Genomic DNA, 12,467 nt, shown 5'->3' with positions numbered 1-12,467 from the left:
TTGTCTTTGTCTGACTGACTAATTTCACTTGGCATAATACCCTTCAGTTCCAACCATGTCGTTGCAAATGGCAAGATTTCATTCTTTTTGATTGCTGAGTAATACTCCATTGTATATATATACCACATCTTCTTTATCCATTCATCCATCGATGGATATTTTGGCTCTTTCCATACTTTAGCTATTGTTGACAGTGTTGCTATAAACATGAGGGTGCATGTGTCCCTTCGAAACAACATACCTGTATCCCTTGGATAAATGCCTAGTAGTGCAATTGCTGGGTCGTAGGGTAGTTCTAGTTTTAGTTTTTTGAGGAACCTCCCTAGTGTTTTCCAGAGTGGCTGAACCATCTTGCATTCCCATATACTGCCTCTTTTTAAAAAGACTACTGACATGGGACACCTGGGTGGCTCAGTTGGTTAAGTGTCCGACTCTTGGTTTTGACCCAGGTCAGGATCTCACCATTTGTGAGTTCAAGCCTCACATTGGGCTCTGTGCTGACACTGCGAGGCCTACTTGGGATTCTCTCTCTCTCTCTCTCTCTCTCTCTCTCTCTCTCTCTCTCAAAATAAATAAATAAACTTAAAAAAGAAAAAAAAAAACCTGCCTACTCACAGCTGTTTATTTGAATACCACAGTCTCCTTGAATAGTTAGAGGTCATTATTCTCCTTCTCCAGGGAAGAAAAACTAAAGTTCAGGGGCACCTGGGTGGCTCAGTCCATTGAAAGTCAGGCTTCAGCTTAGGTCGTGATCTCATGGTTTGTGAGTTCGAGCCCCATGTTTGTCTCTGTGCTGACAGCTCAGAACCTGGAGCCTGCTTCTGATCCTGTGTCTCCCTCTTTCTCTGCCCCTCCCCTGCTCGCACTCTTCCTCTCTCTCTCAAAATAAATAAGTAAACATTTAAAAAAAAAAAAAAAGGAAAACTAAAGTTCAGAGAGGTAAAGAAAGGTCAGTGGCAGAACTGGACTTTGAACCCAGGAATTGGGCACTGAGTTCAATGCTCTTTCCACTAGATGTGAGGGGAGAGAGGAAGGACGAAGTTGTGTGAACATTTCTACTGCAGAAATGGGAGGTGGAGAGGAGCTCACTATTATCCTGATAACCAGAAGCTGGGTGATGGCCCATAGGAAGGTAGGACCCCTTGCCTGGCCCCACATAATTATCTGCCTGGAGCAAACAGTGTCCTCCAGTCCTTGTGACTCGAGCCTTTGTGGGGGGAGCAGCTCACCATTATCCCAACCGGCGCTGCCTCCTGAGGTCTCTAGAAATTGCCCCAAGGATATGTGCTGGCCTTCTGAGGCTGACATGCTCTTATTTGGAATTCCATTTTGTATCAGAAAGTTATCTTGTGCAAATTTAGGGATGCTTGCTGCTGTGTAATACAGAATTTGTCTGGTCTTTGTCCCCGGGTCCCGAGCTGGAGCCTCCAAGCTGTTGGAATTAAATGAGGGATAGGAGTGTGGCAGCAGATCCCTAGATAGTTTCAGGATGGGGGGTAGTCATGCCAGAGAGCTTGCCCATATGTTAGATCCTGCCTATGTAACGAAACGCCAATAAAAACCCCAGATGCCAAAGCCCAGTTGAGTTTCCTGGTTGTCAAATGCAGGAATATTCTAGAACGGCGACACCTCCTGATTCCAAGAAGAGAGGACATGGAAGCTTCATTGCTCAAGATCCTCCTATTGGTCTCTTCTTTTGTCTGGTCCTCTTTCAGATGCTTTTTAATAAAACTGTAATTTTAAGGATAGAACTTTCCCAAGTTCTGTAAGTCATCCTTGTGAATTATCAAGCCTCATAAGGGTGTGGGAATCCCTGAAACTGCAGCCAGTTGGTCAAAAGCATAGGGGGCTTGGGGACCCCCCAACTTGCAGGTGGCATCTGAAGTGAGGGCAGTCTTGTTGGGGACTGTTCCCTTAACCTGTAAAGGCAACACTAACTCCCGCTAGTTTGTGTCAGAATTGCAGGTGCAATACTGTGGTTGGGTCTAATTTTAGGGAATTACATTGTGCCCAACACATGTGAGGATTCCAACCTGGTCTTCAGTTGCTATTGGCTCATACTGAAATGCCCTCATTTCTGCCTGACTGCACACTCCAACCCTATTCGTGACCAAAGGGTCTCACCCTCCCCCCGCCCCCCACCCATCACCGCACACACACAACTCTCTCCTGCCTCTGCATCCTTCATGGGCTCCTGGAAGCATCTGACTCTTCCTGAACTCAGGGCACAAACTTTGAGGCCATCTCAGGCCCATCTGCCTACATATCTCAGATGTCCTCATATTGGGCATGAGGGAATCTCTGGGACTTCCCTTCTGGAAGCTGGTACAGGTCTTTTCTGATCTCTGATTCTCAAAATCATTGGCAGAGGAGAAGTACAGGACACAGAGACACACATTAGCCTAGAAGAAGGAGGAAGAAGAGAGGAAGAAGGGAAAGGGAGAAGGAGGGAGAATTAACATTTGAGGGCTTATTCTGTGCCAAGCACTCTTCTGAGACTTTCCTAATATTAATTCACTTGATTCCTGCATCAACACTGAGGTTTATATTATTCTCCTAGTATTTGAGAAAGCAGAGGGGTGAGATTAAAAATAATTTGCCCAAGTCACACAGCTAGTAAAAATCAGAGTCCGGAATTCCAAAGCTGGGAGCCACGGTGATTGTGAATGCTTGTCGTGAGCACACTGTGAAGTTGTGTCTTTCCACAGGCCCATTTCACTCAGTCATAAAGCAGGGTTAGCGTCACTATAAAGCAGCTTCGGGATTCCAAACACAATGACATTTCACATGTTTAACGTGGCTTCCTAGAAGTCACACAGAGCAGGGCACCTCCTACAAGTCACACAACAAACAAGATCGAACAGGGGTAGGAAGTTAACGAACCAAAAGTGAAGGCAGTCTGATCCCCAGCTGGGATAAGGCCTCAATCCGCTCCTGGTCAGCTCCTGGCACTAGTAAGTGCTTATGCTGTTCAAGCAGTGAAGGGTCTCTGTTCTGTTTGGGGATCCACCAGCCAAAGCCTTCAGTGGCAGCTGCCTTTTTGAAGTGGTCAGACACAGAGGGGTCAGTGTCCAGATTCTGATAGTTTGCTTCAAACATCCTCCCTTTCTAAAGGGATTTTCATCTATCTCGGCCTTTGCAGACCTCCTCTGTTCCTGCTGGTTGTCAGTTCTGAGTGTGGCATCCCCCCGGTGCTGGTCTTTGCTGTGACGCTCTTAGCTGCTTGCGTCATTGCTTGACACAGGCCACTGTTTGACATGAGTGACTCCATCTTGCTCTCTGCAATGCTCTCGACTGACTTCCTTTTGCTAAACCTCCTCGTCATTGTCTCCCCATCTGCCACCTAAGGTACATCTTAGGCTCTTCAGAGCAGGAAATTCTGGCTGGCGGTCAGTAAGCAAATACGTTTTTCCTGAATATTTCATCATATGTCTGACCTTGAAATTTCGCAAACAAATAAATGACTATTTTCTTCTCTGCTGTGTGGGTCTTTCCCTAAAAAGAATGAGATAAAACACGCCAGCCACTGCTTCCTTGATGGGAGAGGGCCCCTCGATGAAAAGGGAGTGACCAGGAGTGCTGCTGTTCTCTGACACATGAATTCGGCTCCCTATCCTGACACAAAAGAACTTATTGAAATAAGAGGCAGCCAGATATAGTGAAAAGAGCAAGGTGGTATTAAAATGCTCACGATGTTTCGTTAAGAAACAACAAGTCACAAAACCATTTCAACAATTCATCTGTCTCTCTCTCTCTCTCTCTCACAAACACACACAATTGGAAAGATGCATACCAAAATTAATAACGGTGGTGAATTACATGTGACTTTCATTCTTTATACTTTTTCTGTATGTTGTCTTAACTTTTTAAATCAATTTCTTGATAATTATAAACATAATTATAATATAATAAATATAATATAATACAACTCCAGAAATTAATTTCTTTATAATTTCTTTACAATTATGTTACTTACTAGCTATGAGACTTTGAGCAAATTATATATAACCCCTTGAGTAAGCCTCAGTTCTCCACAATTAAATAAGAATAAAACCTACCTGGGGTGCCGGGGTGGTTCAGTTGGTTAGGTGTCCAACTCTTGAGTCCAGCTCAGGTCATGATCCCACAGTTCGCGGGTTCAGCCCTGGCATCATGCTCCTCGCTGATGATGCAGAGCCTGCTTGGGATTCTCTCTCTCTCTCACTCTCTCTCTCTCTGCCCTTCCCCTGCTCGCACTCTCTCTCTCTCTCTCTCTCTCTCTCTCTCAAAATAAATAAATAAATAAATAAATAAATAAATAAATAAATAAATAAAATTTTCTAAAATTCTTTAATAAAAAGAATAAAACATACCTAATTTACAGGGCTGTTGTAAGAATGGAAGATAATATAAGTCAAGTTCATCACTCAATTAATTATCATTATTATAATATACCAGAGTGTCCTGTTTAATCTCTAACCAAAGCTTCGTTTACTTCTTTTAACAAATGGAGAGAAAGTATTGATTCAGGAGGCCTGGGATAGGGCTTGAATTCTCCATTTCTAACAAGCTCCTGGCCCACAGACCACATTTTGAGTAGCAGGTCGATAGGGATGAAGACATTGAGGAAGAAGAATGCGTAGCTGATCACTACAGGTATTTTTATACTGGGAGCATTTGGAAATTCTGGAAACAGGCAGGACGTTGAAAGTCCAGGCTTTCATTTCAAGAAGAACCACTCATGGAGGAGAGAAACTAGAAAAAAAATGTTGGCAGAACTCATGGGGGATTTCCAGCACACAGCATTACTCTCTCAGGACATGTGTCAAAGCCTAGGGCTGCAAAGTGAGAGACTGAAAGTCTAAGAAGGAAAGCCTCCAGAAAGCCAAGTGTTGCTTTCAGGAGTCTTACAATATATAGTAGAATTAAAATGCAACTTTAAATAAGGGGTTCTGCTCACGCAATTCCAACGTGTCTGTTGGGGTGGAGAGGCCACACCACCAAGTGATGCTTGGACACCAGCTGGCTGTCCTACAATTCAACTCAGTTCTGACACCGTTCACATCCACATCAGATTCCACAGGTTATGTGCCCAGTCCCACAAGAGTGCCCCCCACCCCTACAGATGCCAATTGCAAGCCCAGGTTGTTACCTGTGCTTCTGACCACCCAGCTACAGATTGGAGGTTCCCATGACTGGTCTTCAGATGCCAGTCACAACAAGTGCAGGTTGTTATCTGTACTTCTGACCGACTAGCTATAATGCAGACGGTCCTAGGTTTTGGGCTTTAATTTGCTAGAGCAGTTCACAAAACTCAGGAAACCCAATTACTCACTGAATTATTAGTTTATTAAAAATAATTTAAAAGAGGGGCGCCTGGGTGGCTGTCGGTTGAGCGTTCGACTTCGGCTCAGGTCATGATCTCACAGTTTGTGGGTTCAAGCCCTGCATCGGGCTCTGTGCTGACAGCTCAGAGCCTGGAGCCCGCTTCGGATTCTGTGTCTCCCCCTCTCTTTGCCCCTCCCCTGCTCATGCTCTGTCTCTCTCTGTCTCAAAAATAGAAACATTTAAAAAAAAATTTTAAAAAGAAAGAAAAAAGAAAAAAAAACAATTACAATAATATGCCGTAATAAAAAAAGAAAAAATAATAATTTAAAAGAAGATAAATCAACAGCCAGATGAAGAGAAACATAGGGCAATACCCAGAACAAAAGCACTTCTGTCCCCATGGAGTTTGGGCCCAGCACCGTGACATGTGGAAGCGTTCTGGCTCCCCAAACTGGAAGCTTTCCAAACCCTATCCTTTGGGTTTTTTATCAGAGGCTTCATTACAGAGGCATGTTGATTAGATCATTAGCTGTTGGTGATTGATCCAACCTCCAGTCCCTTTCCCCTCCCTGGAAATCAGGGGGAGGGACTGAAAGTTCCATCCCTCTGCTCACTGTTGGTTCCCCTGGCAACCAGCCCACATTCTTAGGTGCTTTCCAAAAGTCACCTTATAGGGGCACCTGGGTGGCTCAGTCAGTTAAGCATCCGACTTTGGCTCAGGTCATGATCTCACTGTTCACGAGTTTGAGCCCTGCATGGGGCTCTGTGCTGACAGCTTAGAGCCTGGAGCCTACTTCAGATTCTGTGTCTCTCTCCCTCTCTGCCCCTCCCTCATTCATTCTGTCTCTTTCAGGATATTCCTAGGGTCTTGAAAGCTGGAGCCAGGAACCACGGATGAAGATCAAATTTATATGAGAAATATATTTTGGCCATCTGCATGACTGGCTATACGTAATCTTCTAAATCACAAAAATAATGCAAAAAGCAGGAAGGAGTGAATGGAGCTAACGTGTTCTAATTACGCATTAAAACCAATAATTTGTATTAGACTTCTGCTATGGCTGCATAACAAACTGTCCAAAGAATTAGCAACTTAAAACAACCTTCACTGCATTATGCGTACAGATTCTGTGAGCCAGGAATCTGGAGCAGGCGCAGCGGGAATGACTTGTTTCTGTTCATCTATGATGTCTGAAACCTCAGTCTGAAAGATTCAAAGGCCGAGGGACTGGAAGAATCTGGAAGTGCCTGATGGCTCAGAGACAAGAACTGTTGTCCAGAGCGTCCTCACATGGCTTTTCTGTGTGGCTTGGCTTCTGCAAAGTACAGCAGCTTCGAGGGAGTAGGATTTACTACATGACAGCTAAGCGCTGCAAGCAGGAGTGTTCCAAAGAAGGCAGAAGCTGCGTCATCTTTTATTACTCAGCTTCAAAAGGGACACAGCATCCCTTCTGCCATACTCTTCAGCCAGAGCAGTAACATGCTCTCCTAGATCCAAGAGGCGGGAAATCAGACCCCGATTCCTAACAGAAGAATGGTGAGACCAGTTGTAGATTACACGTGTTTTCAGAGATATTGTTGCAGTCAGCTTTGGAAAAAACAGCCTCCCACACTAGCCATCTGTTTGGGGTGATGAAATATTTGGAGTAGGCAGTGATAATGGTTGTGTAACAATGCGCGTGTAATTAACGCTACTGGGTTGTACATTTAAAATGGCTAACATGGCAAATTTTATGTTATATATATTTTACCACCATAAAAAATTAGAGAGGGAGGAGGAGAAGGAGAGAAAGAAGGAAAGGAAAAAGAGACAGCAGGAGACCCAGACCAGCCCAGGGCTGAAATAGGTAGGAGTTAGGTGGGAAATTAGGCACGGCATTCCAGAGAGGAAAGCTGGATTCTGTGTCCATGCCCCTAGCTGTGCATATAATTTGTACCCCGCCCCCTCCAAGATTCCTCAATCTAGAAGCTTGTTAGAGGGTTTGTAGAGAGTTTGAAGGATAGTAGAAGGTTTGGCTGGACCCATGACAAAGTGTACTCACTAGAGTAAATGAGAGGTTAAGAATAAAACCAAAGGGGACGGCTGGGTGGCTCAGTCAGTTAAGTGTCTGACTCTTGATTTTGGCTCAGGTCATGATCTCACAGTTCATGAGTTCAAGACTCGCATCAGGGTCAGCACTGACAGTATGGAGCCTGCTTGGGATTCTCTTTCCCTCTCTCTTGCCTCTTCTCTCTCTTTCTCTCTCTCAGTAAACAAAGTTAAAAAAAAAAAAAAAAAAAGAAGAAGAAAACCAAAGGACCAACTTCCATTTTCAAACCCACAAACCCACAATTTCAACAAAAGGCTTATGGGACCAACCTTGGAAGACTAACTTACAATTCTAACAACATTACTGAGTTTCTCGGAACCAAGCTTCAGAGAATAGTGCCATTGAGCTGGGGAGCGAATGTATTGGATGGCAGAATCACCAGTATAGTCCCTGAAGAGGTGCGATGCCTGAATGATATTGTGTGGATGGATACTTGTATAACAAGGATGTGTAAGGGTTAAATTGTAGTGTAGGGCTAACGCTCAGCTTGAAAAATAACAACTTTGCGGGGCGCCTGGGTGGCGCAGTCGGTTAAGCGTCCGACTTCAGCCAGGTCACGATCTCGCGGTCCGGGAGTTCGAGCCCCGCGTCAGGCTCTGGGCTGATGGCTCAGAGCCTGGAGCCTGTTTCCGATTCTGTGTCTCCCTCTCTCTCTGCCCCTCCCCCGTTCATGCTCTGTCTCTCTCTGTCCCAAAAATAAATAAACGTTGGAAAAAAAAAAAAGAAAAATAACAACTTTGTTCTGACACTGAAGATCAAAAGATAACAGCCTTGCTTTTACTCTTGTAAATCATACTTCATACTCTTGTGAATCAGGCTTTACCAATGAAGGAAACAAAAGCTCAAAAAAAGAGCATCAGAGACAAGATCAAGGAGATCCACTGGTTGCAACTTAGCGGCAGAAAGTCTAAAATAATCACCTCATTCGATAACTGTTTCTGACTCATGTGGCAACTGTTTCTAACTCATCTGGGAACTGTTTCTCTGTTCTGTTCCCAGGTAATAATAAAACGATGTGATCGGCTTTAAAAACTCTGTACCCTGGCTGTTTGGAGCCACACTCTTATCAAGAGTGTTGGTCCCAATCGGTAGGCCTTGCCTCTCATTGTAATAAACTTTGTTGTGACTGTCACTGTTGCCTGTAGCATTCTGTTTCAGGAGTCGTGTGGATGCAACAGATGCAGTAATGCTACCAAACAATAGGTACATTGTCTGTTCAAAATGAGGGGCTAAACAGTTTCCAGTATTGCTAGCACATGCTCTTTTTTTTTTTTTTTTTGAGATTTGATGTCTGATCTTATTTGTTACTCTTAGAAAATCTCATTTTTTTAATGTTTATTTATTTTTGAGAGAGAGAGGGAGACAAAGCATGAGCAAGGCAGGAGGGGGAGGGGGAGGCAGGCAGAAAGAGAAGGAGACACAGAATCCAAAGCAGACTTTAGGCTCTGAGCTGTCAGCACAGAGCCTGACATGGGACTTGAACTCGTGAACTGCGAGATCGTGACCTGAACCAAAGTCAGACACCCAACCAACTACGCCACCCAGGCATCCCAGAAAATCTTTTTTTTTTATTTTGTTTTTTATATTTTGAGAGAGAGAGAGAGCTGGGGAGAGGGGGAGAGGGAGAGAAAGAATCCCAAGCAGATTCCACACTCAGCATGGAGCCCAAGTGGGCGTAGATCCCACGACTCTGGGATCATGACCTGAGCCGAAATCAAGAGTCAGATGCTCAACCGACTGAGCCACCAAGGCGCCCAGAAAATCTCATTGTTGCGTGGACTCAGAGGTAGAAGCTCTCAGAAAGGGCAGCCTCTGTCTCTTGGCAACCTGTTCCTGGCACTTTCCTTTGACCTCCTTCATGCTCTTGGCCAAAAGTTTAGTGTCTTCTTGCAGCCTCTTCCTTATTTTTCTTAGAACTCTATGTCTTCTGAGCAATACACCGACATTTGCCTTGGAGGTTACGTGGAGTAACAAGACGCTGAATCTTGGGCGCCTTGGTTCTAGGTTTCTTACCTTCTTTGTTTAAGAGCCCCATCACAACACACTGGCGGACATCATCTTCTTTAAAGAGACTGAGAAGTTTGCGGATTCTTCTAGCTCTTTTGGGCCCCAGGCAACAAGGCACAGGAGCATCCGTGAGTCCAGGAATATCCTTCTCCCCATTTTTCACGATGACCAAGTTGAGAACACTGAGGTTGGCATCCACAGCGTAGCCCTGAAGAGATCTGCACTTTCTTTCTCCAGTCCTCCTAGGTCTGTAGCAGGAATGTCCCTTACTCAGCGGCCGTACACTTCTCGTAAGAGGTATAAAGTTTCTGGTCATCATCCACGTCAATGAGTCTCTGGCAGCCAGCAGCTTGGAAGGACAATGTTCAGTTTCATCCTAAAGCTGCTTACCACCTCCAAGGCGCTACGAAAAAGAGTTTTGTCATCACATGTTCTAAGCACTGATGGGGACATTAGATTTTATAGTTTTACCCAGAGAGTTGGATTCACCTGCTGCTAAATGGGACACGAGCAAGATAGAGGAGAAAATATAGAAATGGAATGTGTAGGGGCCCAGGACAGGCTGCCCCAAGATGGGCCGCTTTGGCATGAAGATGATTTCAAGCTGAGGGCAATTAAAGCCCTGTGGGCTCAATAAAAGTTTTGCCCCTCCCTTAACTACTCAGAAGAATTTAAATTGGGGATCTTTCCCAAAACAACGGTTATTACCAGATAAATTCTATCTGAGTGACCCATCTGTATGGCAGGGAAAACAGCTACCAAACACCTGCTCTTATTATCACCCTGTGATGTGCATTCCTTCCCTCTGAAGTCCCAGATCCCTACCCGCTTCTCCTTAGTTCAGGATGACATATATCCCTCATTTTGCCTGACGTCAGAATTTCCATGTCTGTTTGGATTCCTTGTACATATACTCTTAAATTTTATTTTCTCTGTTAATTTGTCTCATGTCAATTTTTTTTTAATGTTTATTTATTTTTGAGAGACAGCGAGAGACAGAGAGACAGAGCATGAGCAGGGGAGGGGCAGAGAAAGAGAGAGGGAAACACAGAATCAGAAGCAGGCTCCAGGCTCTGAGCTGTCAGCACAGAGCCCGACACAGGGCGTAAACTCACGAACCGTGAGATCATGACCTGAGCCAAAGTTGGATGCTTAACTGACTGAGCCACCCCGGCGCTCCTCAATTTTTTCTTAGTCCAGCTAGAAGGACCTTGAAGGGGACAGGATATTCTGACCCCTCGATACATTTATTGATACACCTCATTCTACTTCTGTGATGTTCTCACCCATGTCTTCCTTTGCACTTGTTTAACTGGGGAGTCGGATGCTGAAATCTGGACAAAGTAAAAATCTCTATTCAACTTTACAAAATATGTATCGAGGGGCCAGATGGAAAGACAACCGTCTCCAAAGATGGGAAATAATTTCAACCATGTGGATTTTAAATTCTGTTAGGCCTGAGTGGCTCAGTCAGTTAAGCGTCCGACTTTCGCTCAGGTCATGATCTCACGGTTTATGGGTTCAAGCCCTGCATCAGGCTCTGTGCTGAAAGCTCAGGGCCTGGAGCCTGTTTAGGATTCTGTGTTTTTCTCTCTGTCCCTCCTCTGCTCACACTCTCTGTCTCTCTCTCAAAATAAAGAAATAAACATTAAAAAATATTTTTTAAAGATTTAAATTCTGTTAGGTGGGATTAGAACAGACTTTATTTAGTCTAGGACTAATTTTTCCCCATTATTGAGGCTATATACCTCTGAATGTTCAATCTGATGTCCCGTGAATTATTGGGGGACCCAATCTATTTGGGGGGACCATAATCTATTCCTGTCCCTATATGAGTTCTGAGGACTGTTCCCTTAGGTGGGTTTCCCCTCAGGTGTGGGTGGTGTTTTCTCAAGCATGCGCTGGTCAGAATTCAGCTGAAGACAGAAAAGGTTCCTCTGTAGATCTCCTGAACACTTTCCCTGTCCCTTCTCTGGGTGTAGCTCTCTTCTTTGAGAATCTGCCTATGAATTCCTGGTCTCCCCAACTCCTAGTTCCCCTTCTTCAACTCAGGGGCTCTAAGAAGCTGCCCCTGGCCTCCAACTCCCTGAGTTTTGGCCTAGAAACTCTCTCCAGGCAGTAAGCTGGGGCAAACACCAGGTCACATGCTTTGTTTCCCATCTCTCAGGTCCTATGCTGCCTGTTGTCCAGGGTCCGAAAATCATTGTTTCATATTTTGTCCAATTTTTTTAGTTGTTTCCTGGGGGAAGTATAAATCCAATCCCTTTTACTTCATCTTGTCTCGAAACAATCATGTAGATTGTAAATTAGAAAATGTTATTGCTGTCTCTCTTAAAAACTGTTCATGACTCCAAACATATGTTTTCTTTCATACTGAGGAGTTGGTTTACCATCTGCAATATTAGGGGAGGGTTTTTTGTCAAGAAAGGTGACAGATGGCAGTGGGGGAGGCGCCTGGGTGGCTCAGTCAGTTAAGTGTCTGACTCTTGGTTTCAGCTCAGGTCATGATCTCATGGTTCAGGAGTTCAAGTCCCACATCGGGCTCTGTGCTGATGGCACAGAGCCTGGTTGGGATTCTCTCTGCCCCTCCTCTGTTCATGCTCTCTCTCAGATTAAATAAACTTAAAAAAAAAAGATAGGTGACAGGTGATAGTTGGCAAAACTCTTTAATGACACTACAAGTGTCTCTGTAGAATTAATTAGCTACTGGTTGTTCGCTATGATGGATATAGCACTGGTCTTGAATTTGACTTCTCATAGAAATAAAATACAATGTAATTTGCAGTTTGAACTTCTCGATTCCATTTTATGAGGTCTCTCTTTTTTTTTTTTTTTTTTTTTTTTTTACAGCTGCATCTCTGAGGTATACAGTGAGGTAACGTTTAGGGTATGTAATCACTAGGAGATCCCTTAGTGTAAATGCAGGTCATTTTATTCTAAACACAGACCACTTAATTTAGAGTAGTATGAGTAAAGTAAATCTTGAGACAAAAGAAAAGGAAAGGAAAGGTAAAGAAGAAAACCAAACCTCCATTTCCAAACCCACAGTTTGGGAATGTGCCA

This window comes from Felis catus, chromosome C1, assembly GCF_018350175.1.
Source record: "Felis catus isolate Fca126 chromosome C1, F.catus_Fca126_mat1.0, whole genome shotgun sequence".
Lineage (NCBI taxonomy): Eukaryota > Metazoa > Chordata > Mammalia > Carnivora > Felidae > Felis > Felis catus.
This window is presented reverse-complemented; position numbering follows the sequence as displayed.